This window comes from Sycon ciliatum, chromosome 6 (assembly GCF_964019385.1).
Source record: "Sycon ciliatum chromosome 6, ocSycCili1.1, whole genome shotgun sequence".
NCBI lineage: Eukaryota > Metazoa > Porifera > Calcarea > Leucosolenida > Sycettidae > Sycon > Sycon ciliatum.
Window position 1 is genome coordinate 16,709,444 of NC_088648.1, and position 22,729 is coordinate 16,732,172.

General features: G+C 46.0%; 1 protein-coding gene across 1 annotated transcript in view; it reads left to right on the plus strand.

Annotated features, from left to right (window-relative positions):
- The first annotated feature begins 7,969 nt into the window (after positions 1-7,969).
- Positions 7,970-22,729, plus strand: part of LOC135819500 (uncharacterized) — a 67,287-nt gene continuing 52,527 nt past the window's right edge. Inside the window, exons 1-10 of the mRNA XM_065332715.1 lie at positions 7,970-8,929; positions 9,725-9,836; positions 10,211-10,316; positions 13,629-13,741; positions 15,365-15,476; positions 15,738-15,849; positions 16,252-16,363; positions 17,429-17,540; positions 18,102-18,197; positions 19,432-19,543. The gene's annotated coding sequence lies outside the window, so the exon portion shown is untranslated. The remainder of the gene's footprint in view (positions 8,930-9,724; positions 9,837-10,210; positions 10,317-13,628; positions 13,742-15,364; positions 15,477-15,737; positions 15,850-16,251; positions 16,364-17,428; positions 17,541-18,101; positions 18,198-19,431; positions 19,544-22,729) is intronic.

The following is a 22,729-nucleotide window of genomic DNA, read 5'->3' on the forward strand; positions in this document are numbered from 1 at the left end:
TCCCTCCTAGTGTGTTGCAGTGCTGCATGGGAGGAGGTAGCTGGAGCAAAGGAAGGGAGGGGAGCTGAGGGGAGGGAGACGGGAAGGGGAGAGTGACAGAGAGGGGAGCGGAGGGGAATGATACGGGGAGGGAGGGAGACGGGTAGGGGAGCGGAGGGAGACGTGGGGCGGAGGGGAGGCAGATGGGGAAGGGAACAGAGCGGAGGGGAGTGAGACTGGAGGGCAGGAAGAGATTAGGAAGAAAGCGGAGTGAAGGTTTCGGACTCGGCCGACTTGTTACAGGCACCCGAGGTGCTCCGCAGGGTTCAGTCCTGGGTCCGCTGCTCTCCAGCATCTACACCAGAGACGCACCGACTGTTACCTCCTCGACTAGGTCAATCCAGTTTGCAGACGATATAGCCTTGACTTCCAGTCGCCGCAGCGCTGTCTCGTCCAAGCTCACAACAGCAGTCTCTAGTCTAGTCGCAGGTGGTCTAATCGTCAACGCGACCACGAGTCAGCTGCTTGTCTTTGCATGATCAGATAGCTTCTAATGGGGGGGGGGGGGAATGGTTTAGACTATAACGCATAGTGGAAGCTTCGCCGGGATGAATTGCAAGGGCATCCGGTTTTTTGATTTATACAATTGAGTGCAGTAACAGTTCTACTTCCCACCTGGCTCCTTCATTCAACTGGACATAACCACGTATAGTGTAGTGATGCATGCCAAACAAACCTCTTTTTGCACAGCTACATGAAGCTACTTGTACACGTCATGTGACTCTGATCAAGGCACAGTTTGGCAAGAGAACATACATTGTACATCAGTACATGTACACAGAAAAACAGTTTTGTATAATAGTAGATTGGATACACTGCGGAATACCATCTTCAAAGTAATAATTTTGCAGGACTTTGCATTACAATATACCAGATAAATAATTTAACCTTGGATACACTGTACCTCGAATAAAACAGAGGAGTAGGAACCGGAGCGGCACGTGTGAGAAAAGAGGCACCAATAAAGATTTCATCTGGAGAATTTTCAAGCAATAAAACATGGGTTGTTTGGACCCATTCATAGAAACATTGCTCGCTCCCCACACCGGAGCTTGCGTTTATTCACCGACTTCACTGGACACTTGACTAATGATAGCCACCCAGAGCACACGAGAAGTCCATCGAACCTTCGACCCGGTGAATCTACAAGAAGGCATCTCTCCCTGCTCAATACACAGTGTTTCGGGGCATTCACCCACCGTCAGGTGACCATGAGGATGAGAAGTTTCAATGGAATTCTAGTGTGCTCTGGATCGCAGTCGTGAGTCAGTCAAGTGTCAAGGCGATTCGGCGGAAAAACGCAACCTCCGGTGTGGGGAGCGAACACCTTTCCTATAAAATCATTGCCACAGTCCCTACTACTATCACGTACTTTTGGACTCATTTCCCCAATTTGTTCCCGGACAACCCCTGCCCCCCCCCCCCCCCCCCCTCTCACTGCACACCTTTTTCATACGCACAACAATGTCGAGTACCATCCGACACCACCTGTACGTGTATAGGTTTTTCCAGTGCTTGATGGTACATGATGAGGGTAGTTCGGAGTTCAGACTTAGTACGTGCGATGCAGTATCTCTTCAGTCGCACCACACGTACACCGGATGATTAAAGGGGAAGTGCATCGCCGGATTTTTCGAGTATGGTCCGGAAGAAAGACAATTTGACATCGGTTCGAATGGCATATCTCTCGCTTCCATACGATAAGCCAAACTTGCCAAATCGCCAATTGTATACTCACGTTGCCATAGCGACCAGCGCAGTGATGGCGTACGAAAGGCTTAGCTTCACCACAGAGAAGGTGGATTACTGCAGAATTTGGTCATTTTCAATTGGTTTATTGTATTCACGAAGTGAAAGAAGGGCTCTGTTCAATGCTGTTAGTGCAGTGAACTGTTTGTAAGTAGTCCTCGTGGTTGTGTACTGGGACGTGACACCGACAGGAGAAAGCTGGAGTGCGGAGACACCAGCAGACAAGTGAAAATAGTGACGAACAAAATTCTGAAATCTTGGTTGGGGCAAAATAGAAGTTCAGCATTTCCCCCAACCAAGGAACATGCCGTTTGCTCTTTTCACTTCCTGAAGATGAATGTGATGCTTCCTGGCGACTCTACTATCTCTCGTAACATCCTCTGAAGCCAGGTGAGACGACGGGTGGCGGAGATTGACGAATGAAATAATGTTGTAGGTTTGAAAGTTTGCGAAAAATGTCTCAGTAGAGATGGCGAATTCCAAGCATCTTGTCCTGGAGGAAACCATTTCCTAGGCACAGTCAGCCTAGGGAAATGCATGAGAAGAGCGGTAAATAGTTCTTGGCACTAACAGCATTGAACAAAGCACTTCTTTCACATCGTGAATACAATAAGAAAATTGAAAATGACAAATTTCTGCAGTGATCGACCTTCTCTGTGGAAGAGCTAAGCCTTTCATACGTCATCACTGCGCTGGTCGCTATGGCAACGTGAGCATACAATTGGCGATTTGGCAAGTTTGGCTTATCGTAGGGAAGCGAGAGATACGCCATTCGAACCGGTATCAAATTGTCTTTCTTCTGGACCCTACTAGAAAAATCGATGCACTTCCCCTTTACATGTAACATGTACATCTACACTACAGTATAACCTGTCTAGGGTCACAGCTCAAGGTGCCTTCAAAATGTGGTCGCTGTCTACAGGTGATCTCCGCATCCAGGGTCGTTTGACTGAAAGCAACATCATTACAGTAAAACCGGAAAGTCTAACGAGTCACAAAGTCTAACGTTTTAAAGACCAATTTTTTATCTATTTTTTTCGTTACGTGAAGAAACGTTATAGGGAGATGTCTGTGCATATAGATGGGTACCGGGTGGCCGGCCAGGTAGCCATCGTTAAACTTTCTGCACGTTATCATGCCGAAATTACAAAAACGTTAAATTTTTTGGTCGTAAAACTTTCTGGTTTTACAATACTATAGCAGGAAATTTTCGGACGGAATTTATTTTCGTACGATTTCGTACACAGCCTCTTTTGCACTAAAATTAATTCCGTACTAAAATTTGTTCATGTGAAATTGCGTACACTATACATGTACCAGTATATGCATACTGCTTGCGAACACGTTTATTTACCATTCACTGATGCAGCACTGTACGAAAATACAATCTGTACGAAAGGTAGAAATCCGACTTTGGCCGAAACATTTTCCGTCCGAAAATGTCCTGCTATACAGTAATTCCTGAGCTGTGGTGGTCTCTGAGGCAGGTGGTCGCCTTATAAGACTTAAGAGTGGTCACCTTGACAGTTTACTGTACATGAAGACTACCGGTAGTCAAGTTTAGTTAGTACTAGCATTGCCTATGCAAGAAGAGCAAGTGTCTGCATGCCATCCCTAATAAGTCAGTACAGTCATGCTGGCCCAGTACATGTACCATTGGATACCGTACACGTACGAGATGTACGGCATCTTACCTATGCAAACAGGGACATGTATCCTGCAAGTCGACATGCTCCGGAAAATTTGGCCAAAATCGTATGCACGTCCATTGACATTCCAATGTCTCGACTGCAGTAATTCCAGTGACAGTACCTCAGCCTGTATAATAGTATTTTATACTAATATGCTAGGCAACCGTAAAAGCTGGTCACTCGCCAGCAGGCACCTTGGGTCTCATAACGTGTTCTCCTAACCTAGCTGAGCAGACTAATTTATGCCATTGTATGCAGTAACACTGTGGGCACTTCAACACAAACTTAGAGTAGGTGATAAAGAAGACCTGACTGTACCCATAGAGTGCAGGCTATGGGCATGCTTGGAAAGAATAAAATCCACCTAGAAACTTACTACACATTACAGTGATGACTGTACGTGTACGAATGTGACCAGCTCTAGCTGACCTAGTCAGTGCTCTTCAAGAAAAGTAAGCACAAACACAAAGAACTGAACATCACCATCTACCAGCGACGTGTCGTGCACAATGCCATGTACATGTTGTACAACTATGCTGTTTTTGGTTTGTGTGTCGGGTTAGTGCTAGCTGTAGTGTAGGTGTGAAGTCTAGACATGCAGCAGAAATCAGCACTGATAAAATTAAATGATAAGCTACTACAGCTGTAGTGCTAACAATAGCAAGACTCTCATTGTGTCAATATCCCTATGATTATGACACGGGCATGTCTACTCTGATAATGTACTCACCGACTACAAACTAGTTTTCATCTCGAAATTGAAGCGAACGCAACCTCGCGGCCGGCCCATCAACAACATCAAGATAATTATTAAACGACGTTTATTTAAAAATTGTATGGCTGCAGCGAAGGGGATTTTCTTTGTGGCGGGTCTGATCTACTCACCTCCCACCGTTTTAGGAGGTAGCCCTTTCCCAAAGGTGCTCTTGCTTTTCGCGTCCCTCAAAATATGCTGAAAAAGCTCTTTTTTCAGTGAAAACAGGCAAAAAGTACTCTTTTTTCAGTGAAGCATAGCCATGATACATGTTCAGATATGAACCCAAGCTGAGAAATGAATACGCACTCTTCCATTTATGGGTCCACGAAAGGCAAAACAGGAAGTAAAATTCAAAAACCCACATTTTACAGGATTATGTACACCGGGTACAAGCTTCATCAACTAACTACTTGTTCATCAACTAACTACTTGTTGCCCCCCAAAAAAACGGCGTGCCAAGGCCCATCGAGCACTCGGAAACTGTGATCGCGATCGCACGCATGCGCAAACAAACATTAATTTTAGCACTTTGTCTGCTAAAAATGCTCAAAAAGTGCGATATTCACCAAAAAACGCAATAAAGGGCGAAAGAAACTAGGCCTTGACAGATTATGCTAGCATAATTTGTCGCTTAATTCCTACCAAAATCGAATCATCGCATAATTCGAGGCAAAATGCATACGAATCGCATAAAATTGGAATAATCCGCCTGTTCGCATCAAATTCCATACAGTAAAAATTGTGTACATGTTCTACAAGTACAAGTACAAGTAGATGCACCAGGAAGTCGTAGGTTTACGACTTCCGTGAGAACATGTCCAGTCGGGACCAGCCCACTACAATCAGTGACGGTCGCGCGGTCGTAGCTAGCTGTAGGTCGGACGGTGCGTTGACCCCGTTGAACTTTTGCTACTACAGTACAACGCCCTCTACAAAAAAATTCCCCTGTTATTTTGCACAGAACCATTATACATCAGCAGCATTATGTGAGCACAATGCGGCATAATATGATAACTTTTAGCATAAAAATAGCATAATTCTGCAATTTTTTCAGCAATGCGAAAAGCATAATTTCACGAAAATATTAGCATAATCTGTCAAGGCCTAAAAACAAAGCACAATGGCTCATTCCTAGTCTGTTTTATTTTCCTTTTTACTTCCGTGAGAGAGAAGGTCAATCACTGCAGAATTTTGTCATTTTCAACTATGATTATTATTAAATGGAAAACCTTACAAGCACTATCTTCAATCCAAGTGGTCACTTCGCTGCAAATTACAATAATTCTCAATCAAATTTTCGGCCAGGAGTCATCATCTGGATTCCTGATGATGGCTCCTGGCCGGAAATTTGATTGAGAATTGTTGTAATTTGCAGCGAAGACTCGAAGAGACCACTTGGATTGAAAATGGTATGTGTAAGGTTGTCCATTTTAAATGGAAACCCTTACACCACTGCAGCCACTTCATTAAAATGAAGTAGGTAGGTACATTTTTATTTGAATTCGCAGAACCAAACGGGCGGTGTCGCCCAATTACATGGAAGCGAATGGAAACAGTAAAATATTGTAGGAAATAGCCTAACATGATAGCAGGGTGTAGTACAAAGCAAAGAACGCTCAGTCAATGAATAACGTTAACGTTAGAATACAACAACGGGGAGGCGGTAAACAGCACATGACTGGTACTGTGCAAACGTTCAAAGATTCCTGTGTGTTCAGTAGTGGGTGCTACTGCTAGCAAGACAGAACGGGAGGCAGGCTTGTTTGAACTGGTGGTACTGGGTAATACCACGCACGTCGGATGGCAGGGTGTTCCATAAAATGGACCCGCGAGCGGTTGGACGGTCGTGGCCGGCTTTGGAGGCAGATTTGGGCACTCGAAGGCCCAAGCTGCGTTGTGCGCGCGTTGTTCGAGTACTGGGATGCTCCAGAAGGGCTTGCAGTGTATTGCTTGCCCGACCATTCGAGCAACGCCAGATCATAATAAGGGTCTTTTGCTTGTGGAGCTCTTCGATGCCATACAGCTGCAGACGAGCAAGCAGAGGTTGGGCGCTTGTGCGAGGTGGCAGGCCGAATACGGCGCGTGCCGCACGGTTTTGCTGGACCTGAAGGCGGGACCGCTGGTCTTGTCGAAGGCACCCAGAGAACGCCACGGACCCGTAGAGCAAATCTGGCATCACAACGGATTTCACGTACTGCTCTCTGTGGCTGCAGTGAAGCTTGCGCACATTAAGAAATTCTTATTATTATGTGCCTCTCCTCGTTTGCATCAGGGTGTGTTACTACAAAAATCAACAAATCGACATAATAACACATCCACCGCTAGCATTCGCTCAGGCCGCTCAACTAGTCAGAAGACAGTAAGGACAAGAGAAAGCGAGGGAAGGGTCACAGTGCAGCGGGGTCGAAGGAGGGTTCCCAGTAAAAAGGCAATGGCTGTTGGGAGTTCCCTAGTAAAAATAATAAATTCTACTACTTGTACTTCTACTTCTAGCACTCAGGAAAAAAAGAAGGAGGCAAAGGATATGGAAGAAATGATTGTCCATTCCATTCCATTCATACATCATGTCATGTTCCATTTGGGCAAATCCGGGCATTCCTCTGCAGGCTCAGGTAAGGAAAAGCTGCCGCCATCCTGCACTGTCCTGTGTCAATTGTCTTATTTTATTCACGATGTGAAAGAAGTGCTGCGTTCAATGCCGCAAGATGTTTCTTTGAAATTTGGATGCCAAATATATTGCGCATTAGCTGCGGTTGATCTGAGGAAATCTTTCTCGCTTGTGGAGATGAAAGGCGCCGAGCTCGAGTCGTATGTGGAAAACATCAAACTAAAACAAACAAAACAACGGTGGTAGGATTCGTAGCGCGCATCTCAAAAGGCAGTCTTTCCTGCCGAATTTATTTGATACTTCACTAACTCACGACTGTCACCCAAAGCAGACGAAAAGTCTATCGTACCTTCGACTCGGAAATACATCATGAAAGAAAGCCTGCAAGGAGGCACAAGTCGCCCGCTCAATACACGATATTTCGGGGAATACTTCAGTTGAGCTTGAGTAGGCTGAAGAAGATTATGCGTGAAGAGCACCACTTTTATAGTGTTCTCTACATTGTAGGCCAAAACATTACCAGGCATGCAACCTAGCTCACAGAGCTAGAGCCGATCAATTTGCAGCGCGACAAACATCTCGGGAACACCAGATAACAGTGCGAGCTTTACATCGTCAGTCTTTTCTAGCCACCATGCATACAATCATGCATGTCAGGCTGTGCGTCCTTGTCTGATACAGTGATGATTCCTGTCAAACGCACAAATGACGTCGTATTCCCTGCGTTGAGACAAAGTCCCTCGCCATGCACAGGAGATCACCGAGTCAGATTACTCATACTGGATCACAGTGCTGAGAATCGACATCACGTGTCAAGCTGACACATGGTTGACAAGTCGAAGGATCGAAGAGAGAATGCCGCCATTGGTCAAATGTGAAGGGCCTCTCCACGCATGCGGTACAACAGTACCAGTATGACCAGAACAAGCTCTTCATGGCTCAGTGTCCTGGTGTCTGTCTCTGTAATAATGCCTGTCTCTTGTCCATTGGCCTTGGCACATCGTGCGACACAGGTAAATCTACGCACAGAGGTGTCAGAAATCAGTAGGCAGTGGATATGGTTGGCTACGGTTTTCGGCTTCTGTTCTCCGATGCCGCGATGTCCCGATGCACATAGTCCGTCCAACCCCGAGCGTGTGTGACAATCCAGAGTTGGCACCGTTGCCAGTGCCAAGTGAGCGCGTGCTTCTTGCCAGAGTGGGCATCATGACACGAATAGGCAACGGTAATTTTGGTCTATTTGAACTGGAAAGCTCTCCGAGCCAGATCGGCTTTCCTTGGCTCTGGTTTTCGTTTTGTAGCCTATTTTGGCTGGGAGCAGGGAGTCGACTCCCTCGTTGCGGGCGCTAGAGCGGGGAGAAACAATCTCAACTTGCCTGGAATAGTTCCGATCGAACTCCATACCCTATTGGGCATCGTTCGCATTCGGAAAAAGAGGCTATTGTGTTGAGTCTCTTAGGATTCGCTTTCCTTCAACAAGAACCGTACATTAGGTCAGTACTAAGAGTAGCTGGCTGTCGCGACAGTCAATTATTATTCGTGAATTTTCTCCGTTGACGAAGACCCTGTGGACTAGGTTAGGCTCTTTACCGGCAGCCGCCCCCACACGGGTGGTGCAGTCGTTGCTCTTCAAACCAGTTGTCCGGCTCTCGATGTCCGATTGTTACTGGTGCATACCGCGTATCGCTGGCTTCGTGACCCGGCTTAGAGCACTCAGTGCCAGGAACAGGTATTTCGTTCGCTATTCGCCGTTTCGTAACATCGGAACAAGTGTAGTTCACTGGTCGAAGGTCGCCAGCTAAGCACCCCATACGTTTGGTGGTCGTTTCAATCATCTTGATACCAAGTCAGTTGTTTGCCTTGCGACCAGAGTGAAACGGAACGCAGCTTCGTTGGCTACCCATCCAGGTGAGACAACTCTTCGTCACGGCCCGGTCGTGGATTCAGCCCTCTATCTCGATCCGGAACAAGTGCAAGGGGTGAGGAGAGGACGTGAGAGCGACACGCACGTTTAGTGGTGTCTGGTGACGACGCAAAGGCATCATCCACACTCGCCACGCCACACCGCTCAGCAAGTACAGACCGGTGAGTTTCCAGAATACAAAAATATGATGTAATTGTTACTCTTCTACACTCCCAGTTCGGTATGCTTTTCTAGCTCTGTAAGATAGGTGGAAACATTACTTTTTCTGCGTGACCATGACAGTCATATTGTGGTCCTTTGCGAGTCTGGCAACTTGGGGGAGACGTGACCCAACGTGTTTGCTTCACTTGACATTAGGATACCTCGTTGTTGAGAATAGACCCAGCAATGGCAGTCGTTGGCTATGCCAGTATGAACTGTTCACTGGTGTGTTGTCCTAAAAGGATAAAGTGATTGATCACACAGTGTGTTTCTTGTGGTCGGGTGTAACGGTTTTAAACTAAGTTCTCTGTGAGTGTTGATGAAGTGTTACGTCAACTTGCCAACAGGTACAAGTGTACTGTTATTGGTATGTACCCCCCCCCCCCCCCCGCCCAGCCCTCCTAACACACTCAGTGGTGGGTGGTGGTGGGGCTGCACACTACATGTATATGGAGACAAGTGACATGTCATATTAATTCACTGGGCACACTTCACAGTCCTCATTACTAGCATTCAACAAAGCCTTTTTGCAGGGATTTCCCCTTGTTCGATACAGTGTATGGCTGCTGGGATCATTCCGACTGCGAAATGTTCATTTCTTATTGCATGCAGTGATGCATTTATGCACGGGTTGTGTTTATATCTTGAGTTACACAACGCCATGTTAAAACTGTCCCACGGGTTGTATATAAGGGGTGTTGCTTCAATAAAATTTTTTGGGCCGTTCTCTTTTGCTCAATTTTACCACCATACAGGGACTTGGTCACCTGTTGAAAGAGATCCTTGCTTGAAAGCTGCGGTTAGCTGAAGTGGATTCATCGAATCATCGGCGATCTCTCCCAATAGCTGTGCTTGCTATTCATCAAGGTAAGTTTCTGTGAAGGCCAAATTCTGAAGTTCTCTTGTGTTTTCTTGTTTGCGTGGATGATGAAATAGAATGTTCGGTCTAGGACCATTTTGCGGTGAATCTGATCTACTCACCTCCCACTGCTTTATGAGCTGCATCTACACCTTGATCTTTGAGGGTGGTGGAGTTCCTATAGATGCTGAAAACTCGGTCTTTCGCGGAGTTTAACGCGAACCGTGAATTTTGTGGGTGTGGGTGTGCGTGTGTTTTCATGTGCGTGTGAGTGAGTGTGTGTGTGTATTTGTGTGTGTATGTGTGTGTGTGTGTGTGTGTGTGTGTGTGTCTGTGTGTGTGTGTGTGTGTGAGTGAGTGTGTATGTGTATTTCTACCACAGATACTCAGTTACTTGTAGAAAGCGTTCCCTGGCGGAAAGCTGCGGTTAGCTGGTGTGGATTTCATCAAATCATCTCCAATCTACGCTGATATCACCGTTCACTAAGGTAGCTTATGTTTCTGTTCTTGCTGGGGTGCTCTGCCCCGAATACATCACAATTTACATGCAGGTACTTCACCCGTAAACAAAAAATACTTTGTGATGGGTTACGATCGGTACAGGTAAAGAACATTTTGTGTAGACTAGAAATCACTCGTCGAAGGTGGTTCACCCAATGTACTTTACAGCGTCTATACAAGAGAAACTGTTGGTGGCATGACCCAAGAGTTCATTTTGCGTCGCAATTGCACGATTCATCTTTTGCTTTCAAGCTCCGTAATCCACGGTGGTGAATATAATAATGCCCACGATGGTGTCGTTAAATATTTTGAGACTTTCTGGTGTTCACCTCCACTCTCTAGTATTCTGCGAACGGAGGAGGAAAGGCACAGCCAAACACATTCCATTTTCCATGCTGGATACTCCTCCCAGTACTGAGCGGCAACCACTAGCAAGTGACGTCAACTTGCCTTAGCCACGAGAAGTCGCACTTCAGAATTCTAAAGAATGCATGGTCGTCAACTTTCAGATTTGCACTTTGTTGAGGTTGAACAAGAACTTGAATTCAGAATCCTTTCATTTTACCATGTGATTGGAACAACTGGGTGTCTACTTGTTCAAGGAATGGTCTCGCTGCTCCTTTTCATCGCTCTCTTTCACTCTCAAACTGAGAGCTAGAGAGGTCGAGCAGCGCATTATGTCCTTGGAGAAGTGGTATTCCTGTTCCGTTCATCATGGCTTTCATGAACGATGTTGCCAGAGAGCAACCATCGGTTCCCCTCGGTTTTCCTCTCGGTTTGTTGTGAATAATCGCTTTCCGTGCTTGTATCTCTTTCCCGGCATGCACGTGAAGGCAGAGGAAGTGATCACGACTGTTTTTATGGCAATTGATGTGCAAACCAGTGCATCAAAAATCCATCACAAAGTTTTTGTTCACGGAGGAAGCATGCAGTGCTTGTACCTGCGACAAGTGAAACTTGGCACGTTTTTTAGTTCAATCACTCAAACTATCTCACACTTTACGATCGAAAATAATGATTGGCTCACCAAAATACAACTTTGCATTGCTCAACAAGGACACTACTCGTCGAGACATCAGTTAGTCTAAATCACATACCTCTGCATCTGAGATCGCAGCTTCTTGAGGAGGGGAATTGTCACTGTCTTTGGACGAATGTGACTAAAGCGGATTCAGGTGCAGCAAGCGCCTCAGCTGTGATCGCTCTATAGCTCTCGATGTTGCTCCTGTGTGCAGTGCGAGAGCCACAATGTTGAGGGTAGTAATTTCGGCCGCCACTCTTTAGAATACCGTGGTAAGAAATGTGGAAACACCTCCACATGGACTCCATCGTTTCGCCTGCGTCTTCTCGCCAACCAAGCGAGTCCAAAATGGCCGCTAGCAATTCCTGGAGATTTTCCTTACAAAACAGACACATCGGTCTGGAGCCTATTGAAAATCACCAGGTAGTTGACAATGCCATCTGTACTCCCGCAGAGGGAGCGAGAACAAATTGGGTTTGCTTCTACACGCGAAAGCAGGACGATTCTCCTTTGAAGTTTGAGGGGGAGCATCATCGTACTGCTACAGAAGAGACTCGCCTGCCTCAGCACACTGTGTACCTCTGGAACGTGAAAATCACCATGTGCCACTCGACAGCTCAACGCTTGGCTTCCTGCACCCGGATACAACCATTCGTCGGAGGTAGTAAGTTAGGTGTATGCCTTAATGATGTTCTCCACCCTGGGAATTGTGAAATGTGATGCCGAGTTATTGAGTTGTTTTACCAAGCAGACAAATCATTGTGTGTGTGTGTGTGTGTGTGTGTGTGTGTGTGTGTGTGTGTGTGTGTGTGTGTGTGTGTGTGTGTGTGTGTGTGTGTGTGTGTGTGTGTGTGTGTGTGTGTGTGTGTGTGTGTGTGTGTGTGTGTGTGTGTGTGTGTGTGTGTGTGTGTGTGTGTGTGTTAGGTAGTGTGTGTGTGTGTGTGTGTGTGTGTGTGGTGGCGGGGGGGGGGGGGGGGATGGGGTGCAGGGTGAGTGTGTGTGGTGGTGGTGGTGGGGGGGGGGGGGGGGGGGGTGTTTGTGTGTGTGTGTGACACAATGATTCCCTCTCTCTAAGTGTACCTCCCGCCAATCTCCGGTTCCAAGTCTTTGCTCATTTACTTGCATATAATTCCAAGTTCAATGATGCAACCTTGGTCAGCGGGGGCATTCTAGGGCTTGGCCTGATTCTTAACTTGTTGGAAAGAGGCTAAAGTTGTCCACTGTTGCTATGACAATGAGTATTCATGAAACCCCCAACCAACCCGCTACCACTGTGCCCTAGGAAGGTGAAACACGTGTCAATAGTACAGCTTGTAGTCGAGTATCCGTTTACTCCTGCAGTGCACAGTGTGCTAGTGTCATGGTACTCTAGTGTTGTGCCAAGCCACATTACTTCTCTCTGTGAGAATCATACCTGTGCACCAGATATCTTGTGCAGGCCGTGGCCAAATTCAACTAACTTGTCGCCTGTGACTGGAATAGGGGATAGCAAGGGGTGGATGTGGAGATTGTGCAGCCTGTAGCTAAACAAGACTTGTTTCTGCTGGTTTTCAGTGTGCCATGCTAGCCAGGGATAATTGATCAGTGTGCATGGTCGATATTTGCAGTACTTATTGTAATTGCAGTAGCCTGCCTAATCAGTACCGGGGTGAAATGGCAAAAAGCCGACTTGCAAAGCGGCTTGACGAAGTTGGTCTCTTGAAGACAGCATTTCAGCTTTCAGAGAAGACGTCGCTTGTTTCAAGTGGGGTACTGACAATTGCTTTGCCGGGGCGAGGAACCCGTGCGGCCAATATTGTGGCCAAAGCCGCACCTTTGGCCGAACCGACTATCTTGTGCCGTTTGAAGCATTGTATTTTGGGATTTTGGGTCCAATTTTCCGAAAAATATAAATGGCGGAGGGCCCCTCCCCCCCCCCCCCCTCACTCCCCTGCATGTTTATGGCTGTACCAGTGTGGAATACTCTCTGACCCCTGCCCCCCCCCCCATTCCCTCCCTGCCCCCCTATCTCTCCCCCTGTTCAGTCCATGAATGCTTGGAGATAGCAGCTGTGATGAAATCTGAAGCGTTTGATTTCCTCGTCCCGCGTATAAGCAACACTATACACACCACAAAATATGTTATGAAAACTACCAGTGCTCGCCGTATATTCCATTGTGGGAAGCCAAGGCACTGGTAACATTAGGCAAAACATGTCCCCAACGATAGCTTACTTTGTGAAGATCTTGATAGTCAATTTGCTTTGTTCTCTTGTGTTTTCAATCCTATTACTTTACAGAGAATCGGTGTCTTGTTGAAAGAGAACCTCGCAGGATAGCTGCTGTTAGATGGTGTGGATTTCATCGCATCATCATCGATATCTGCCAGTATCTGTGTTCACGTTTCATCAAGGTATGTTTCTGTTCTTACCGGGATGCTCTCCAATGAATACATCACAACTTACATGTGTGTATGTGTTTCATGTTAGTATACTTCACACAGAGTAAACAATGGTCAAACAAGCTGCCACGTCTACCCATTGCAATTAAAGGGGAAGTATACTCTAAAATATATTGTTCGCCAGTTGTAGTCTTTGGGGTGCTGAGTCGAATGGTGTTGGTCCGAGGAAGCTGAGACGATCCCTTCCTCCTTTATTCACAATCGAACTCGCGCATCTCCACCGAAACTGGGTGACTGCGCCCTACTAGATGGGGATTTGTATGCAAAAGGTCCCTTAAAGCGTAATTTCGCTCTTGTAGAAGCACGGATGATCGCGATTGGCCCATATGTTGTAGTCTTTCGGACCCTGAGTGGACTGGTTTTGGTCCGAAAAGGCTACGACGCAGTGTTCAGGCCTTATTTCCAGTCAAACACGTGTGAGTAAGCGGTCACGGGCTCATGCGTACACCAGTCGCCTGGTCAGCGTGCCTGCAGGCTACAACTTTCACGAGAAAGGTTCAACTCAAAAGCTCAAAGGTTCAACTCGAGTGACAGGAACGCTGTAAAAGTTGTAGCCTGCAGACACGGTGACCAGGTGACTGGTGTACGCATGACGGCTTATTTACTCGTGTTCGATTCAGAATAAGGGTGAATGTTGCATCGCAGCCTCTTCGGACAAAAACCAATCGACTCAGCATCCAAAGGTCTACAGCATATGGACCAATCACGGTCATCCGTGCTTTTATAAGAGCGAAACGGTGCTTTTAAGTGACATGTTGCTTACAAGTCCCCATCTAGTAGGGCGCAGTCAACCAGTTTTGATGGAAGTGCGTGAGTTCGATTGAGAATAAAGAAGGAAGAGAGTGTCTCAGGTTCCTCGGACCAAGACCATTCGACTCAGCACCCCGAAGACTACAACTGGTGAAAGTTTGATTTTTGGGTATACTTCCCCTTATCACATCTACCATCACGGTGGAAAGATTGTACTCTAAGATATAATCAATTTTAGGGATTGGGGAAGTGTGTCTTGCACCCTACATGGGAGCTCGCGGTTTTCCTGCCGACTTGAATTCTCACTTGACTGACCCATGACTGCCATCCAGAGCACATGAGAAGTCAATCGAACCGTCCACTCGGCAAACCTGCAAGAAAGCACCACTCCCTGCTCAATACACAGTGTTGGGAATTCACCCCTCATCAGTTGAGCTTGAGTAGGCTGAGGAAGATTGTGCCTGAAGAGCACCACTTATGAAGTGCTCTCCAGGCACACACATTACCTGGGATACAAACTTACAGAGACCCTCCGTTTCCAGCGCAGGAAAACCGCGAGGTCCCATGTAGGTAGCAACACACAGTTCCCAAACTATCGCCGAACTCGCACCACCCTCTTCTTCACATTTAGGGATTGGGTTGTAGTATTTCAGAAAATTAACATGGCTTTGGTTCTTATACAGCGATGATAGCATGGTCATCAATCTGTCTTTGTTGCCTCTCTATTCATTCTGTTGTCTCCCTGTCCATTCTGTTGTGTCTTTGTTTATTCTGTTGTGTCCCTGTTCATTCTGTTATCTTCCTGTTTATTCCGCATTCTTACAGAGAAGGGGCCAAGGCGAGAGGTAGAATTCGCAGGACAGCTGTCAGATTTTGGAGCGTGGTCTTCACAAGCATCGAAGTTCACGATCGATATCACATACTCCTATTCAACAAGGTATGTTTGATATATCCCTAAGATTACACCGTCTTGATAGAATCTTCGGGCAAATTTTCAATGGTGCTGGGGGGTTGATATAGGCGGGGGGGGGGGGGGGGGGTGTCTTTGTTGTGTCCCTGTCATTCCTGTTGTCTAGCTGTCCTTTCTGTTGTCTAGCTGTCCTTTCTGTTGTCTAGCTGTCCTTTCTGTTGTCTCCCTATCCATTCTGTTGTCCCCTGTTCATTCTGTTGTCTCCCTGTCTATTCTGTTGTGTTACAGAGAAGCGACCAAGGAGAGAGGTAGAATTCGCACGAAGGCGATCAATTTCCAGAGTGTGGTCTTCACAGGCCTCGTATTTTTCGGTCAATATCACAGACTCCAATTTAACAACGTATGTTTGATATGGTTCTTAGATGTACTGTTTAAAACTATTATTACAAGTTGAACCCTCACAGCACCAAAAAGGCGAACCTGGAAGGATATAATTGTTTTTCTTGATCACGATGGGTAACTATTTGATGTGTATGGCGCTTGAGCCAAGCCGCTTTCTTAAGCTAGTACTATGTGCCTGGTAAGGGAATTAAACCTGATCTCTGAAAAGATCATGTTTGCTGGAATTATTCTAAGTGCAAAATGTGATTTTTTCATTGCTTGTTGCGATGAATTTGTGCACATGTTTTTATATCTCGAGTTACACAACGCATAGTTTGAACTGTTCTGTGGCCTGTAAGGTGTCGCTTGCATTAACGCCTATTTGTGCCTTTCTTTTGTGTTTAATTTTACCACCACACAGGAAATTGGTCACTCGTTGAAGGAGTTTCTTCCAGTAAACCTGGGGTTAGCAGGAGTGGATTCATCTAACCTTTGGCGATCTCTGCCGATATCTGTGCTCGCTATTCATTAAGGTATGATTCTGTTCTTACTGTGGTGCTCTGCCTCGAATCCATCACGATTGACATGTAGGTACTTCCTCCATAAACAAAAACTTTGTGATGGATTACGATGGATATGGAAACCATTGGGACAGGTCAGAACAATTTGTGTAGACTGGAAATCACTCGTCGGAGGTGGTTCAACCGACGTACTTTTACACAGTGTCTATACAAGAGGAATTGTTGGTGGCGTGACCTGACACTTCATTTTGCGTCGCAATCGCACGACTCATCTTTTGCTCTCAAGCTGCGTAATCCGTGGTGGCGAATATACTAAAGGCCACCAGGGAGTCGGAAACTTTTATTATTGCCAGATTTCCTCCAATCTCTAGTATTTTGTGAAAGGAGGAGTAAAGGCACTAGCAAGTCACTTCGACTTCTCGTAGCCACGAGAAGTCGGACTTCAGAATTCTAAAGAATGCATGGTTGTCAATGTTCAAATCTGGGCTTTTGCGCAGGTTGAACAAGTACTTGAATTCAGAATCCTTTCATTTCACCGTGCAATCGAAACAGCTGCGTGTTCACCCGTTCATTGAGTGGCCTCGCTGGTCCTTTTCATTGCTCTCTATCACTCTCAAGCTGAGAGCTAGAGAGGTCAAGCGGCGCATTATGTCACCAGAGAAGTGGTATTGGCGGTCCGTTTGTCATGGCTGTCATCAAATATGTTCCCAAAGAGGGACCGTTGATTCCTCTCAGCTTGTTATGAACAGTCGCTCTCTTCGCATCGTATCTCTTTCATGTCCAGAACTGCCATTCCGAAATATTTAATACGGATATATACTTTTTGTTCATCTCTTACTTGAATTCCCTGTGGTTTCAGTCTGAAACTACGTCGGCATCTTGAAAACTATATCGCTGTTTACAGATGGCCCCTTATAGACCTTGAGAAAGCCAACATGACCTCTGGTTCCCCTACTGTGATGATAGCATGGTCATCAATCTGTCTGTTGCCTTTCTTTTCATTCTGTTGTCTCCCTGTCCATTCTGCTGTCTCCCTGTCTGCTCTGTTGTCTCCCTGTCCATTCTGTTGTTTCACAGAGAAGCCGCCAAGGCGAGACGTAGAATTCGCACGGAAGCTGTAAATTTTCAGAAGGTGGTCTTCACAGGCATCGTATTTCACGGTCGATATCACAGACGCCTATTCAACAAGGTATTTTGATATCTCCCTTAGATATACTGTCTTGAAACAATCGTTAGACAAAATTTCAATGGTGCTTGACGCAAGGAATTATTGAAGTAGTGAGCCCAAAATTGACTTTGACCAACAAGTTCACTTTACCATACTGTTTCATTTGCGAAGTCGGACACACCAGGAGTCGATGCAACTTCATTTGACCAATCGGTTAAATTTGTATCAATTGCAGTGGAGTGGAGGGGGGGGGGGGGGGGTAGAGGGGGTGGTACGTTTGTGGCTGAGCATGGCAGGAAGAATAGGTTTGTGTGATCAATGTTATCAGCACTTACTGTCCATGCAACTTGTCCTCTGTGACTGGGATGGGAATAGGGGTGGGGCGGGGGTGTAGGGGAGGAGGGGAGGGGGTGCCATGGACTGTATCTTTGTAGACTTCCTCTCCATTCTGTTGTCTCGCTCTCCATTCTGCTGTCTCCCTGTCCATTCTGTTGTCTCCCTGTCCATTCTGTTGTCTGGCTCTTCATTTTGTTGTCTCGCTCTCCATTCTATTGTCTCCCTGTTCATTCTATTGTTTTACAGAGAAACGGCCAAGGCGAAAGGTGGAATTCGCACGAAAGCGTGGTCTTCATAGGCATCGTAGTTCACGGTCAGCATTACTGATTCCTATTCAACAAGGTATGTTGGTTATGTCCCTCAGATATCCGGTCTGGAAACAATCATTGGGCAAATGTGTACTGGTGCATCATCCAAGCCAATATTGATGTAGTCATCCCAAAAATTGACTTTGACCAACAAGTTCACTCAACCATACTATTCTATTCCCGTAGCTATGCAGAAGACGTTACGTCAGTAACGTCTGGTGCCAGCCACACAGCTTAAATTTGGTGTTTGTTTGTGGCGGACGGACCTCCGTCTGTCACTATCCCGTATCTGCCCCGTACCGTACCATCAAAGACAGCTGGCCACTAACAGCTGGCCACAATATTCAAATGCAAGATTATAACGTGAAGCAACTTGGAAAAATGAGTATGAATGCGAAGTGTATCGGGTAATGCATGTAGCGCGATTGTGCGGGTTCGAATCCCAGGTTATGATTGAAAAAAATAGGAGAATTGAAAAATGTATAACATCCCTCTGCATTTTTGCCTAGGTCATCAAGGTGGTAGACGGTGTCGTATTGCCCTAGACCGTACCTGTTCCGTACCGTACCGTACCATCAAAGATGGCTGGCCATAAACAGCTGGCCACAATATTCAAATAGGGCTTTCAAATGCAAGATCATAACGTGAAGCAACTTGGAAGAATTAGTATGTATGCGAAGTGTATCGGGGATGCATGCGGGGCGATAGTGCGGGTTCGAATTCCAGGTTATGTCATGGAAAAAAGAGGAGAAATGAAAAAACTTACTTTGCTTTTTTGCCTATGTCATCAAGGCAAAAAGCATAGCATAGGGCCCTTAGCTTCCAAGCTCTCTCGTTTGCGAGGTCGGGCACACCAGGAGTCGGTGCAACCTGATTTAACCGATCGGTTAAAATTGTATCAAATGCGGTAGGGTTGGAGTGTGGGGTTGGCAGAGTGCTTACTGTACATACAATGTGTCCTCTGTGACTGAGATAGGGATAAGGGTGGGGTGGATGGGTTGGTAGAGGGGGGGGGGGGAGGGGAGGGGGGGTTGTCATAGCCATCAATCTGTCTTTGTTGTGTCCCTGTCCTTACCGTTGTCTGGCTCTCCATTCTGTTGTCTCCCTGTTCATTCTGTTGTCTCTCTGTTCATCCCGTTATCTCGCTGTTCGTTCTGTTGTCCCCCTGTTCATTTTATTGTCTCCCTGTTCATTCTGTTATATCGCTGTTCGTTCTGTTGTCTCCCTATCCATTCTGTTGTCTCCCTGTCCATTCTGTTGTTTTACAGAGAAGAGGCCAAGGCAAGAGGTAGAATTCGCACGGAAGTTGTCAATTTTCGGAGCGTGGTCTTTACAGGCATCGAGTTTCACGGTCGATTTCACAGACCCCTTTTCAACAAGGTATGTTTGATATGTCCCTCAGATGTACTGTTTATAAAAATCATGAACCAAATTTTCAATTGTGGTTCACGCAACCTATTGTTGAACTGCCCCCAACCAAAAACGCAACCAATAAAGGGCCTTGACCAACAACGTCCCTGTGGCATGATATTCCAGCTGCGAAGTCAGACACGTCAGTGGTCGGGGCAACCTAAATTACCTATCGGTGAAGCTGGTATCAATTTTCCGGTATCCCACTTTTCTCATCCTCCTTTCCTGGGATGTACACTTATAGCATTGGCTGCCTGATCTAATTCAAGATTGGCTTCTCTTTGGAGTTTACAGTTCCATTAGTAACATTTGGTCAACCAAACACACCAAGGTGCAAGCCAAAGCCGTCCATGTAGGGTACCTCTGTTGGAAAAATGGAGATATCAGGGTCTGCAGAGTTTGAAACGCCTAGCCAAAGGGTATTGATTCCACTGGAACATTTCTATGACGGAGCTCTCTAGAGGATCTAAGAACTAAAGACGTGAGTCTCAGGGGCAGTGCTATGACGTCATGTGGCCGCAACATACTGCTGCTGCATCCATACATTTTGATTGATTGATTGATTTTTATTTCACGGATCCTCCAGAGGCAAATAGATGCCTATCGAAGGGAGTCTCCTCATACATGCAGCCAGGTCAACAGAACTTTATAACGGCAATAGTGCCTACGCATTTTGAGCTGATTTTCAAATCGATTCATACTATCATAGGCAGGATGAGCGACCCCCAGCGAGGATACATCCTATGTTAGACTGTCGATGGGTACATCCTATGTTAGACTGTGGATGGATACATGCCTGACCAGTATGTGTTTGGTCTTGGCAACAATCTCGGTATTCTGCTGAAGAATTGGCCTCATGGCCAAATAAAGAGTGAGCCCTGCGTCAAATGAAGAAGAAGCATCCATTGGAGATGGAGCTGATCTATGGGCAGCAAAGTCGGTAGCAAAGAGAAGGATGATGAGAATTCACTTAATGTAGTTATAAGCCCACTCAAATTAGGCTGCCACCTAGCCAGCATTGGCGGGAAAATAGGGCACTTTGGGTTCTCCCTAATTCGCAAACAAGTCCCTGCTCTTCGAACCACGACCACAGCCACTCGATTACATGCTCATGCATACCTTTGTTGAAAACGAGGGTTCCAGTTCCACGTTCTGATAATGCATGACTCTTGGAAAGTTGCTGGCCTACTAGCCATGAGGAATTCAAGTCTCTCATTTTGAAAACTGCAGCAAGTGACCCAGCACATTCGATGGCAAACTGTCCAATGGGATGGCAACCTGTCAAATGGGATGGCAAACTGTCAATGGCATGGCAACCTGTCAAATGGGATGGCAAACTGTCAAATGGGATGGCAAACTGTCAAATTGGATGGCAAACTGTCAGTCATGTAGGGCCAAAACCTGTCACTTTGAGCCACAACCTGTCCCTTTTTAGCCAAAACCGAGTCATTATTTGCCAAAACTGGTCACTTTTGAGCAACAACCTGTAACTTTGAGCCACTCCCTGTGACTTTGAGCCTAAACCTGTCATGGCTTTACGCCACAACCTGTTACTTTGAACGAAATTGGAAGTAAGGTCTGTCCATTTGAACATAAATCCGTCACCTTGAACCTTAACCCTTCACTATAAACTCAATTCAAGTATGTGACCAGAAATTCCACTAGAAATGTTTACAAATGATCAATTTGTGTTTTTTCAAGCCTTCTTCTACAAGCCTTATCGCTATCTTCTTTCATGTACCATTTGTTTGGCATTTTCCATCTCCCAGCTTCTGCTACTTTCACGGTTCGTTTCCAATGTTAACTTGTTTTCTGTCTATGTGTTGCTTGCTCTGTGTTGTTCACTAACATATACAGATTACTGTACTAAGCACGGCTGGCTCTCTGCAAACTGATCATTTTTGCACGGCCAGTTCCAAGCTCTGTGTTGGCTACAAGGTGTGCCGATGAGCATGTCAGCTCAGTTGTACATGAACAACGTGTGGGTTGTGTAAAGTGTGCAGATCACCAGATCACGGCTACATCTCTACAGTTACAGTGTTATTATTGACATCCTCACTCTCTTTCATTGGTGCCTGTCAATCACTCACCAATATACTTTCTCACTGCAATAACCAACGGTGAACGTTAGAGCTGGTGTGACAGGGCGTTAGACAGCCTTGAAACACCTTGTTGAACCTGTGGAGTAAGACAAGGATCCCGACACTTTCTCATCAACTGCACAGAGCTGTGATCGGCCGTTCTTTGAGCAACCTTCCCAAAGGGTTAACAGGTTCGTCACGATTGTTGTGTGCAGTTGTCAATCTCAGTGAAAGTTGACATGCATTGAACAAGTATGACATTGCCTTAGCAGTCTTGTCTTGATAATCAGCGGCGTAAATCTCTGCTGTTTGGACAATGATCACTTCTAGCTGCAGGTACCAAATAGCTAGAGAATTGTAAAGTTTTATCATGGCTACAGACTGTTGTAATGTCCGATTCTTTGCTAATTTACTCTTCATCTGTGTGTGTGTGTGTATGTGTGTGTGTGTGTGTGTATGTGTGTGTGTATGTGTGCGTGTGTGTGTGTACGTGTGTGTGTTTATTCTGTATGCTCTGTAGCCTGGCCAGAGTTCCACTACAAAAAAGCAGCAAAACAGCTCCCACATTGACTAGCAGTACTGGAACCGAACAGGTTGTAGCAATACTGGAGTGTTTCCATCAACAGCACAGCACTATCAACTATTTGGCATTTGTTTTCAGGGTAATGGTCATCTGCTATCCAACATTGAAGTAACTGTTTGATATCAACAACAACGTTCGCTGGAACAGGAATTGTCCTCTACAGATACCACCACGACTTGAATTGTCATCTACCGATACTACCACTGCCTGGTATTGTCAGCTACCACTGCTGCAACTGACCGTATCTGTTATCTACCACTGATACAATTAACTGCAGCTGTCATCTACCACTGATACAATTAACTTCAGCTGTCATCTACCACTGCTGGAAGTAGCTGCAGCTGTCATCTACCACTGATACAATTAACTGCAGCTGTCATCTACCACTGCCAGAATTAACTGCAGCTGTCATCTACCACTGCTGAAATTAACTGCAGCTGTCATCTACCACTGATACAATTAACTGCAGCTGTCATCTACCACTGCTGCAAT